The 11,480-nt window shown below is 51.7% G+C and overlaps 1 long non-coding RNA gene across 1 annotated transcript; it reads right to left on the reverse strand.

Moving 5' to 3' along the window:
* Positions 1–2,586: 2,586 nt before the first annotated feature.
* On the reverse strand, positions 2,587–11,220 carry LOC130543757 (uncharacterized). The gene is made up of 2 exons (XR_008959328.1): positions 9,733–11,220; positions 2,587–8,032 (listed from the first exon to the last, which is right to left on the reverse strand). It is a non-coding gene; the product is annotated as an uncharacterized LOC130543757 (long non-coding RNA).
* Between the last annotated feature and the right edge of the window lie 260 nt (positions 11,221–11,480).

Genomic DNA, 11,480 nt, shown 5'->3' on the forward strand with positions numbered 1-11,480 from the left:
ATCGAGCCCCACATCAGGCTCTTCTGCTATGAGCCTGCTTCTTCCTCTCCCACTCCCCCTGCTTGTGTTCCCTCTCTCGCTGGCTGTCTCTATCTCTGTCGAATAAATAAATAAAATCTTTAAAAAAAAAAAAAGATAATATGAGAATATATAAGAAATGCAGTTACTTCATCATTCGCAGTAAAATGATTATGATAATAGCATGGTATTATAAAAATAATAGGGTTATTATAAAATCATAGGGAATCTATCTTACCTTTTTTGCATTAAGATATAATAAAATTAAACTCAGAAAACAAATTATCCCTTCTATTATTCTCATGAAACGTTAGCTCTACCTGGGCAGTCTACCGGAAACTTCCTTCATTCTGCTGTGTGTTTCCTTTAGTGGGGACCAGGCAGAGAGACAGACAAGTGAGGGGTCCAAGCTGGGTCCCACCCCAGGAAGCGCACAGACCCACTCTCTGAGTATGCTGGCCAAGAAGCTGGTCATAATTTTAAAGTCAGCATTTCTTTCTTCATGTGGTCATGACCTTTGAGAACTGCAGAGAACCTTCTAGAAGGAGATTGAGTCCCTCTTCAATCGGCAGAGCCACTGTGGCTGATGGCTGCATGACTTGGCATGGGCTTGAGGGCACGTTGACTGACGGAGGAGCCCTCGTCTCTCCAGACCCCCACTCTGGCCAGGACACGAGAACTGAACTGCTCTGTGAACCTGAGAGTCATCTAATTGCAGGTTTTTGCCAGATCCACCAGGCTGCTCCGGCACCGCCAGTGTTTGAGCAGAGCAGGCTTCCTTGCGCAATTTGCTCCCATGACGCACTGAGACACACTCTTCGTAAGGCATTATTTTGACCAAGAGCCTGATGAAGCCACTGCCAACGAAGAGAGGCACAAGGCAACCAAATGCCAAAGACGATCAAGTGTTCCGAGTGGCCCCACTCATGTCCCTTTTGGTGACATGACTGATGAAATCAATGTCGTCCAAGTCTAGGGGGTCCATGAAAACCCCTCCCTGTGTCTGGGGAAAGGCAGGTTTAACGATTTGTGCCGTGGCTTCAGAAGGATGCCCGGGGAGGGAGAGGTCAGGGAGGCGAGAAGCACAGAGTCCCTGTTGTTCACTGAGCAAGCAAGCTGCCTCAGTGTCCTCATCTGAAACAGAGGGTAAGAACAGTCCCCGCTGCCTAGGGCCATGGTGGGCGATCACCCGTGGCAGCGAGCGCGGGATGTGCCGAGGCCCCCCCATCACGGTAGCGGTCGTGACCTTTATCTGCTCTTCTCTTTCCCAGTGGAGAAGCAAGGAGATCCAGCAAAACCTCAGACGTCACCCTGGTCCTGCACTTCACGGACACCTGCAAACCTCGGCAAGTCCTGACAATCCCCGGGGCCTAGTCAGGGAGGGCAACGCACAGGACCGCACCGCACCACTTCCCCCCCTCCAGGAGTGCCAATCGCAGACTCTCCGATCATGTTTCCAAGTGAAAGTACACTTATAATTTGTCTGGCTTCTTCATTTCTCCTAAGAGAGAGTGACAGCCTCCTCTGCTCTCCCCCTCTGTGTTGGCTTTTAGCCTTTCTCCCTCTGGTTTTCCATCTCGCCTGCTCTCCTCTGTTGCTCAGCCCCCGCTGTATTCAGTTGTCACTTCAGTATTAGCCCACTGTCTGCCTGGCAACCGCTATTATGCACTTATTTTATTACTTGGTTTCCTACCCTGATCTTGTGATTCATTTCTAACCTTTACTGACTGTAACGTAACTCCTTTGCTGCTCTTTCTTTCCTCCTCACCAGCCCCCTCAACCTTTAACTTTCAGATGACAGCTTCAGTGAAGGCCTGAAAACAGGCTTATCTGCAGCTCCCAGATGACAGTCTTGTTTTTCACTGAGCAATCAGTTTAATCAAATGAAGTGCTGTTCTTAATGCTTTCAAGTCCTTTTGAATAAGATCGGAAGAGATAAACAGGAATCCAGAAGGAAAATAAGGTGATCAGTTGGTCCCACAAGCACATATCGGACCCAAGACAAAAGTCAAGACACTCCTGCGTTTAGCCTAAACTTGCTCAACGATGCATCCAGAAGGTCACAAATGTAGGGGAACGGTCACCATCCCCATGATCCACACGAGGGGTTTCTAACTATTTTTAGAATCCTATGCAACAGTTTAGGAAGGAAAAAGAATTTTGTTGTTTTGTGGATGCCCCACCCAAAGGAGACCCAAAATATAAACCATCACAGTTGCGTGAGGCAGTGGGTTCTCTTCCCGTGGGTGGCAGCAACAAGGTGACAGGTGGGATTTTCTGGGAGGGGTGCTGAGGAAGAAAGAGGACAGCAAGAGATCCTTGGAAGTCAACGGGTAGCAAGGGCTGGAAAGGAGCACATGAATCATCTTCCCTAACTCCCCAATATTCAGATGAGGAAACAGGTCCCGGGAGGTTGAGAAGCTTGCGTGAAGACTGGAGCCAGGTGTCCTGGCTCCAAAACCCAGACTCTCCCCAGCCAGTCAGCTCCTGGAAGCAGAAATTGTATTGATTTTCTTTCATTCCCGTCTCACCTTTTTGTGATCGTGACGTGCTAAGATACTCGCTCGCTTTGCTTTCTCTCATTTATTTGTCCGTGGGTTGCCTCTCTCCTCCCCGCCCCCTGCCGTGTGTAACAGCTTTGTTGAGATAAAATTCACACACCCTTCATTAAAAGTATACAATTTGGTGGTTTTTACTATAGCCATAGAATTGTGCCACCATCACCCCAATCATTTTTAGAACATTGCATCCCCCAAGAAGAAACCACTTCCCCATTAGCAGTCACTCCCCAGTCCCACCTTCCCCCAGGTCCCTGGCAACCAGCAATCCACTTCCCGTCTCTATGGATTTGCCTATGCTGGAGATACCGCGTCAATGGAATCCTGCAATATGTGGTCTTTCGTGATTGGCTTCTTTCCCTTGGGATCATACTTTCCAGGAGCATTCATGTGGTCACGTTAGCAGGGTGTCATGCTTTTCTATGACCGGATCGTACTCCGTTGTATGGATACGCCACATTGTGTTTATCTATTCCTCTGCTGATGGGCCCTTGGGTAACTTCCATTTGGGGGCTACTAGGGACCATGCTGCTGACTGCTGCCTTTTTATCTTTTAAGGATACTCCATAAACTTAGTAACTGCAGCTGGCCCAGGCTTCTCCTAATCTTGTCTGTCCAGCCCTAAGTCATGATTTGATCAGACACCAAATGTCACGGGGCTGACCGCCCCCCTCCCCGCATCCTCCTTCGCAGACGCCGCTTCTCCCATCTTCAACTTGACATTATCTCTAAATGGCAACGTGTTTTGTGAAATGTCCCTTGTGACATTTCTGTTTTTCTCTACAGCTCCCTTTCTGTACACTCACTTCAAGATCTTTTTAAAATTCTGATATGCCAACCCATCCATTTTCATTTTGCAGATCTGTGAGACCCTGTTGACAGGGTTTTGTATGGAACATTTCTGCTTTCCGTCGTTGGATCCGCTCGCTTCCGAATCCAATCTTCACAACTGTGAGAGGTAGGAAAATCAAAGATGGTGCGAAAATAATGAAGTTGAATATCGAAGACATTCGCATAGCTTGTTAGAGACAAAACCTGAATCTGGCCCGGCTCTGTTGGTGTCTGCTCTGGCAAGTTTTCCAGTAGACCTCACAGTGACAAATTCAATCCACTGGGAACAGAGGGAGGGCAGTACATGTGAAGGAAATTAAAATTTCCTTTTAAAATCATTTCTTTTCCAGGGACGCCTGGGAGGCACAGTCAGTGAAGCATCCGACTCCTGGTTTCAGTACGGGTCATGATCTCAGGATTCTGAGATCGAGCCCCGTGTGGGGCTCAGAGTCTGCTTGAGTTTCTGTCTCTCCCTCTCCCTCTGCCCCTCCCACTCACTCTCTCTCTCTTTCTCTCTCTCTCTGGATCTCTCTCCCTCCAAAATAAATTAATAAATCTTAAAAAAAATTCATTTCTTTTCCAATGAAAAATCAATCGATAAAACAGGACAGAATTAACACTGGGTACCCCGAACTAAATGATGTGAAGCGTCTATAAAGACGGTGTCACGATCCGAACATTGCAGGGCTCAAAAATGTGCCAAACCACGTCAGTGCTGGACCTCTACTAGTAATTCTGACAGACGCTGGGTTCAAGTTTACTTCTTAAGATCTTTTAAGAAAGGCTTTGCTAAGCAAATTAACAGTGTCAACAAGATTTCTGTGGACTGTTGAAGCCACTTAAGAGCCCCTGGCTGTTTCCAAACACATTAAGCAGAGTAGGGATAACATAGCGCTTATCTCTTGGTGGGCATTGTAGCCGGACATAAAATGAGCAAAGGATACAGAGCTCACAGAGTGAAGTTCTGAGTCATTCTTATCTGTTTACTTAATATTTCCCTACAGAGTTTTATTGTCATGGCTTCCTAGGCCAATTCTTGCTTGGTTTGAAAGTAATAAAATATCTTCCTTTAATTGGTAAATAATTTAAAATTTTACTCATGGAGCCGGGCCTTCTCAGACATTAATCCAAATTAGGATGGGACAAACTATTTCAGGCATGATATAGAGATTTACAAACCACTGAGTTCCTCTGGTAAGGAACATTTTAAATTGGACAGTAATGCAGACAAATACAGGCATCGGGGTAATAGAACAAAAAACCGAAGCTTAGACCCATTAAGTTAAACTCTGTCCTTAAAAAAACCATTTTGCGGTAAATATCAAGAGGCCAGACGAAGTGCCGCTGCAATTTAGAATAAGATTATCAGTGGAAAGGAGAGAAAAGAGGTAAGAACCCACGGAATCTCAGTTAATCTTCTGGCAAGCACCCAACTTGGGGATCAATCACTGTCCCCATTTTGCACAGGCATCCGTGCTGCGGCATGGTGAACTCACGTCCCCGAGGTTGCAACGCTAGGACCTATGCTGGGCATCTACCCAAGGAAAAGGACGAGCCCTCCAAAGAGCACATCCGTGCGGAGGTTTGCCGCCATGGGGCGCGGGGGTGTCCCGCTCAGGCTGCAGGGAGGCGGGGACAGCTGTGGTCTCGTCTGTGGTGGCGTCCTGCGCGTGAGCGGGGGCAGCGCCGATGGAAGCCGGTGGGGGTTGAAGGTCTGTGGGCATGTCCCTGAGGGTGGATGCTGAGCTTGGGTCCTGGTAGCCGATCCCCCAGGTCCTTGGCTCATCATAGCCATTTTGAATTTGCCAGAAAGTGGAGGACAAGGGAGAGGACGGGAGAACAGGAGAAACGAAGCAAAACAGCGGGCAGGTGGGAGTCGGGACAGGCGTGGGCGACGCAGCATGCCGTGGGGGACCACAGGCTTCTCCGGGCTCTGGCGGAAGTGGTCGCCCAGCCCGGTGCTTTTCAGGCAGGTGACATCTGGCAGTGTCCAGAGACATCTTTGGTTGTCACAGCTGGGTGGTGCCGCTGGCTTCGTGTGGGCAGAGGTCAGGGACGCTGCTAAGCCGTCTGTAAGGTGCAGGACAGCATCCCCCCAAGAGAGTCAGCCAGCCCGAATGTCAGTAGTGCCAGGGTTGGGAAGCTCTGCCCTAGACGGTCTAACTCTCCATTCTGTTTTGTTCTCACTGCTTTTGTGGCTGGTGGTATTCCATAGCTGTTATGATTTCTATCACCACAGCTACTAACGTGCCCGCTAACCCTGGCCACCCTTCAACTGAGCCCTCACCAGGTCCGGGCACCACCGTCACCGTGCTCCGTGCTTTCCACATGGTGTCTCATTCAACCCAACAGCAGGTGTACGAGATAGATCGCATTCTGATCCCAACATCTCGATGAGGACACGGAATCTCAGAAGTAGGAAGCAGCTGACTTCAGGTGGCCGTAGCTGGGCTAGGAATCCCCACACAGGCTCCAGAGTCTGCTCGTCGCCACTGCGTCTGGCTGTCTCATTAAAACCATTCCGGGCTTCTTGCTGGACCCAAACTTGAGCACGTATTCTCCCTGGATCTCCCTTCCACCTGCTCACAAAGGTTCTGGCTCTTCCGGGACCCTTAGTGGAGCTGGGATTCTGCACCAGGTCCGTCCCCCACCCCATCACGGCTGTCCCTGCTCACAGTAGCTGTGAGGACAGCAGACATGGGGTCTGTCCCCCTAGAAAGGGAGCGTTTATTGTAAATAAAGACCTTGGCACCCTGGTCCACACACCAATACCTTCTGAGTCTGGGTGATTCCATGGAATCCTGACAATCAAATTTCTGTACATTCAAGGCTAGACGTCTAGCCCTGAGCCTGCACGACAGCTCTGGGGTGACCCCCCCATCACCCTGTGCCATCAGTCACCCCGGGACGTCAACCCACACAACAAAACGCAGCAATTAACAAAGCCAAATGTCCCACAAACAACTGCAGAGAAAACACAAATGCCAGCTTATGAGTATTCGTGTGTCTACGTTTGACACTTTGGAGGACGGCAACTGTACGGAAAACCTCCCCTCGCAGATGAAAGCCCCACGGTGTCTTCAGGCGCGATGACCTAGAACGAGTCCTTAACGTCTGTCCTGACGATTCCCACTCAGGAGTGTTCCATCAAATGAGATGAACATTTCGAGGCTACTCGGAGCACGGATGTCCTTGAAACCTGCTCCTTTCATCAGTTCTGCTAGCTTAACTTCCACGCCTGGCCCTGTTTGAACTCCGCTCTCAAGCAGCCAAACCCTGCCCAGCACTGTCCCGCATGAGCGGAAGAAGCAGCAAGCTAATTGGTTTTTAAGCTGCTGATTCCCTGCATTCATCACTAAGACACAACACCCAGCTCCTGCTGGCGCGAGGGCCCGTTCGTGCCAAGGCAACGACTCAGCAGTCTTTTGTCTCCGTTGCTTTGACCACTGCTGGTGATTGGAAAATCACCTCAGAATTCATCTTGCAAAAAGAACTGAAGTCCAGTCTCATTGCTGAAGGGCGCTCAGTCTATACCTTCCTGGCAGATTGCTGGAGATAGGCCAGAGACAACTCTCGGGAAGAAAGCAGGCCTCGGGCGCTGAAGCAGTAGGACAAAAGGGGTGTAGGTCCACCTTAACCATGGGCCTTCCACCCCGAGTCTCTGGAACGCTGCATGTCAGAGAGGGCCCGTTCGCAAGAGCTAAAGGCAAGCACAGGGATAACTGTGGGGAAGAGTGAGCTGGGCGAGTTAGACTGTTGTCAAGGTCAAGGTCAAGATCATCAGCTGTGCCTTGACTCCAGCTCACCGCAGGAACTCGGGGCTTAAAAGCATGTTGGAATCTGGACTCTTCCAGCTCATTCAGCAGAGGAATGCCAGGCATTGTTCAAGGCTCTGGGGGACTGAGCTGAGTGAGAAGGCCCTGCTCTCCTGGGGTTACATCCCAAAGGGAAACCAACGGTAAACAGGCAAACACAGAAACAAGGATTCAAATGAAAGAGATTTAAAAACACAGGGTGCACGAGAAATCAAGCGTGGGGAGGGAGTGTTCTGGTCAGCAGCTACCCTGGGGAAAGTACAGTTGTGATAACACTTTCCTCCTAGGGAGGAGCCACCACACTTTCCTCCTAGGGAGGAGGCCTCCAAAATGGGCACAGCATTGCACTGACGAGGAAGCACGAGGCCGGAGCGTGGCCACGCTGGGGCCGAGGGAGAGCTGGCGTGAGGTCGAAGCTGCCAGCAGGGGCTGGGGCAGGGAGACGCTGCAAGCCAGGGTGGAACATGCAGTCCGAAAAGAAGGAGCCAACATCTTGGCCTCCTTCTAGATCAAATGTTCAAGGTCAACGCACCCAAGATGAATTTCCCCACACTTCAGCCCAGGCTGTTTAAAATAGTCAAGACTAAATAGGTCCCCAGGGAGCATCTTCATAAATAGTAACCCGACGGGAAAGCAATCACGGCTCCCTCAGACCTGCAGAGGCAGACAGCGGCCAGTCCAGCTGTCACCCTCCACAGAGAGGCCCTTCGCCATCCGCTGTCCCCCAAAGCAGATGGAGGTACAACAGACGTCCCCATCGGCGAGGATCGCAGATTCAACGAAGAAGTCTAAAGCACTGTCCTGGGCTCTCTAGAGGGGACAAAGAGCCATGGGACAAGAATTGAAGGGAGGAAAGGACTTTCTAAAATGTAAATAGGATCGTGTCACCCCCTGGCTTGAACCCCCTATGGCTTCCTAGGGAACCCAAATAGAGCCCAACTCTTGCCTGTGGCCTATGCATGCAGCCCAGCCACCTCCCTGCCCGCTCAGGGGTTCTGACAACCAGGAGGAGGAGGAGGATAGACTCAGAGGGGCCTGGTGGCCCCGGGGCAGACTGGGAAGAAGGCTGCTTCAGAGCTGGGCTCGCCAAGAGACGGGGCACGTGAGCAAACATGCAGGGAGCGCGTGTGCATGCCTGTGGGTGCGTGTGTGCGTGAGTTGGGGGGAATGGCTACTACGAGGTTGGTTTGCGGGTGCTGAGAAAAATTGGCTACGGGGGAGCCATGGGGCTTGGGCTCTGCACACAGTCCAAATGGTCGAGTCTAAATTCCGTACGGAAGTCCCTCAAGAAACTACCATAGCCTCTCAATCTCCAGTTGAGAGGGCAGCGTCACCCGCTCTTCCTCCCGAGGGGGGAAAGCGCACGGTGCCTTCGGGTAGCCCCGCGAAGTAGCTGTCGTGCAGCTGCGGGCTCTGGCGGGAGCCCCTGGGCGCCCCGCACTGCCCTGGCTCCAGCCTCCCAGGCCCGCGCCCTTGGACAAGCTGTCCACGCCCCCGGCCTCCAGGACGTGATTCCAAAACATGGCTTTGGTGAGCCGAAAAGCACGATACAAACGTTCATTATTGTCATTCCAGAGCTTTCGTTTGAGAAAAACAATGACTCAATGAGTTAATCAAGTGCTTACGACTGCTACCAACGTGCCAGCCACCCAAGTCCTCCTTCTGTGTTTTCTCCTTCTGTGACTGAATACTGAGAACCAGTGGGAAAATGTCCCAGAGTCGGGGGTACCAGCTGGCTTGGGCCAAATCTGGCTCCAGCATCTATTTTGTTTGGTTGACAAGAGGACTTCACATTTCTTCTAATTAGTTGCCACTGTTGAAAACTCAGGAGAATTTACTTATCACTCCAGGTCCCGGCTTCTCTAGAAAAATCAGCCAAGTGTGCACCTGTTCCTGGCTGCAGGTTGCTGGGAGTGCTATCACCTTGGGGGAGGACATCCATCCCGCCTCCAGTTGTCAAGAGCCAGTGACTTGCTTGGTCAACCCTCTCCCAACATTTAAAAATACATGATTGACCTGTACTGTACCCCTAACCTTGGGGCGCCTCAAGGAAGCAGTTGCTTCCCCGGGGGCACCAAGTAGGGTCCCGGGCCTCTGCGGGTCTCAGCAACCCGAGGTCTTGGTTCGTAGGGCTCTCAGACCCTAGCCCCTGTGCGCCATCCCCGCCCCCTCCGGGTCGGAGGCCGCTCCCGGCACAGAGGGGGGCGGCGCCCCGCTGACTCTGCGAGCCCAGAGGCCTTTGGAGCCTGAGTTACTGGGGCTCCAAATCAGCTACGGTTCAGTAACATCCGCATAGTTCCTGGTTGTGAAGCCGGAGCCCAGGTGGCCTCCTATCGAGAGGAGACGGGCGGGAGCCTCCGGGGCGTCCTGTGGAAAAGTCCAGGGCCCGTCCCCAGGAGGCTGGGCGCGGCCAGGAGGGGAGCACGAGGGAGCCCCGTGGCGAGGGGATTGTGGGTGTCCTGACTGTGCTGCCGGTTACGCAGGTCTACACGCGGGATGGGAGTGCTCACCTTGTGTGTAATGGTGAAAATCTGAAACACCGGAGCTGTCCCAGCGTCATTTTGCTGCGGCGGATAGCGTGCGGCAGGCACGTGAGAGTCACCCTTGGGAGAGAGAGGGTAAGGGGGACACTTCTTTGCAACAAGCTGTGAATCTACGATTATTTTCAACACAAAAAATTTAAAAACAAAACCAAAATCCTGACGTGGTCTCTGTGTCCGAGCTCCCAGTTCTGGTTCATTCCACGTGTGGATCGTTCCCCCAAACCTGCACATGTGCGCCCTGTGCTCACGCAGGTGTGGAGCCCAGCCTTCTCTGTGACTTCTGCACACACGCGCACACACACACCACACACCACATACACTCACACTCAGCATACACACAGACCACACAAACACACAACACACACCACACACCACACACAACACACACACACAACACACAACACACTATGCCACACACATACACACACATACCACACACACACACTACACATAACACACACACACCACATACACTCACACTCAGCATACACACAGACCACACACACACAAACACACAACACATACCATACCACACACAACACCCACACATGTACATACACACACACAACACCCACACACACCACATACAACACACACAACACACACACACTACACATAACACACACACCACGCCCCAAGGTCTGTGTGTGCTCAGAGCTCGCTGGAGGCTGCGAGGAGACACACAGGACTTGTCGTTGACTAAGACAGCCCTGTGAGCGATGTTCGAGCCATTTCGCAGTATTGCCTGGCCATCTCTTTGCCCCCTTCCTTTCTGCTCTTTTCCTTCCATGCCCCACTCCTTCAAAAACAAACAAACAGCAAAAAGCAAAAAGCAAGCAGGTGCATTCTTCCCTTCTGCCCCATGCAGTCCCCTTACAGCGTGGAGGGGGCCGCCCCCCCACCCGCAGGAAGCGTGGCAAGGGGACTGCCCGCGTCAGCACCGTTCTGCTGTCAGGAGCAGTGCGACGGAGCTGCTCCCCACAGAGTCCCCTCCCCTCGGGTCAGAGGCGGTAGCCTGGTCTACAGGGCAGCCTCTGGGAACCCCGGTTTATCCACCAGCCCCCCAGTCATTCATCCAGAGCTCCCAGTCTCCTTTTCAAGCTGCTTGGTCCCTCCCTCCCTCCCTCCTCCCTTCTTCCCACAAGTACTTGGTTGGCCCCTCCCCAGCACAACCCTGAGGACCCCAAAGCAGAGGGGGGACCGTGCACCCTTCAAGAACAGCATCTCAGCGGGCGGCCCACAGACAGGAAGGGCCAAGCCCCCTCTCCTGCGTCTTCTGTCACCCTAAATGGAGAACTTGTTCCAGATGAAAACTGTCCCTTCCCCTTTCCAGAGTCATGGTTCTGACTTTTCATTCTGTAGAAGATGAATCTGGGGACATGTGTCAATCAAAGCCAGAGCTTCTCTGAGCAGGAAAGGTGACCTCCCAACATAACTCTCAGCTCAGTGTGGGGATTCGATTTTACGCTGTTTTATAAACACCGTTCCTGTATCATTTCTATAAACGGAGAATCTGAAGAAACGTCAGATGCCCATTACGTCAAACAATAGAGACAACCAAACGTAAGGGTAAGCCGAACCCACTACGCATTTATTCTGAACACTCAGCTCCTAGAACCAGGGAAAACTATTGTGTAAAATGATTGCACAACAAGTCGTTCGCGTCCATTCATTCGGAAGACATGGGCTGAGCGCCTCACAGGGGGCAGGCATTG

The sequence above is a fragment of the Ursus arctos genome, unplaced genomic scaffold (assembly GCF_023065955.2).
Source record: "Ursus arctos isolate Adak ecotype North America unplaced genomic scaffold, UrsArc2.0 scaffold_16, whole genome shotgun sequence".
Taxonomy (NCBI): domain Eukaryota; kingdom Metazoa; phylum Chordata; class Mammalia; order Carnivora; family Ursidae; genus Ursus; species Ursus arctos.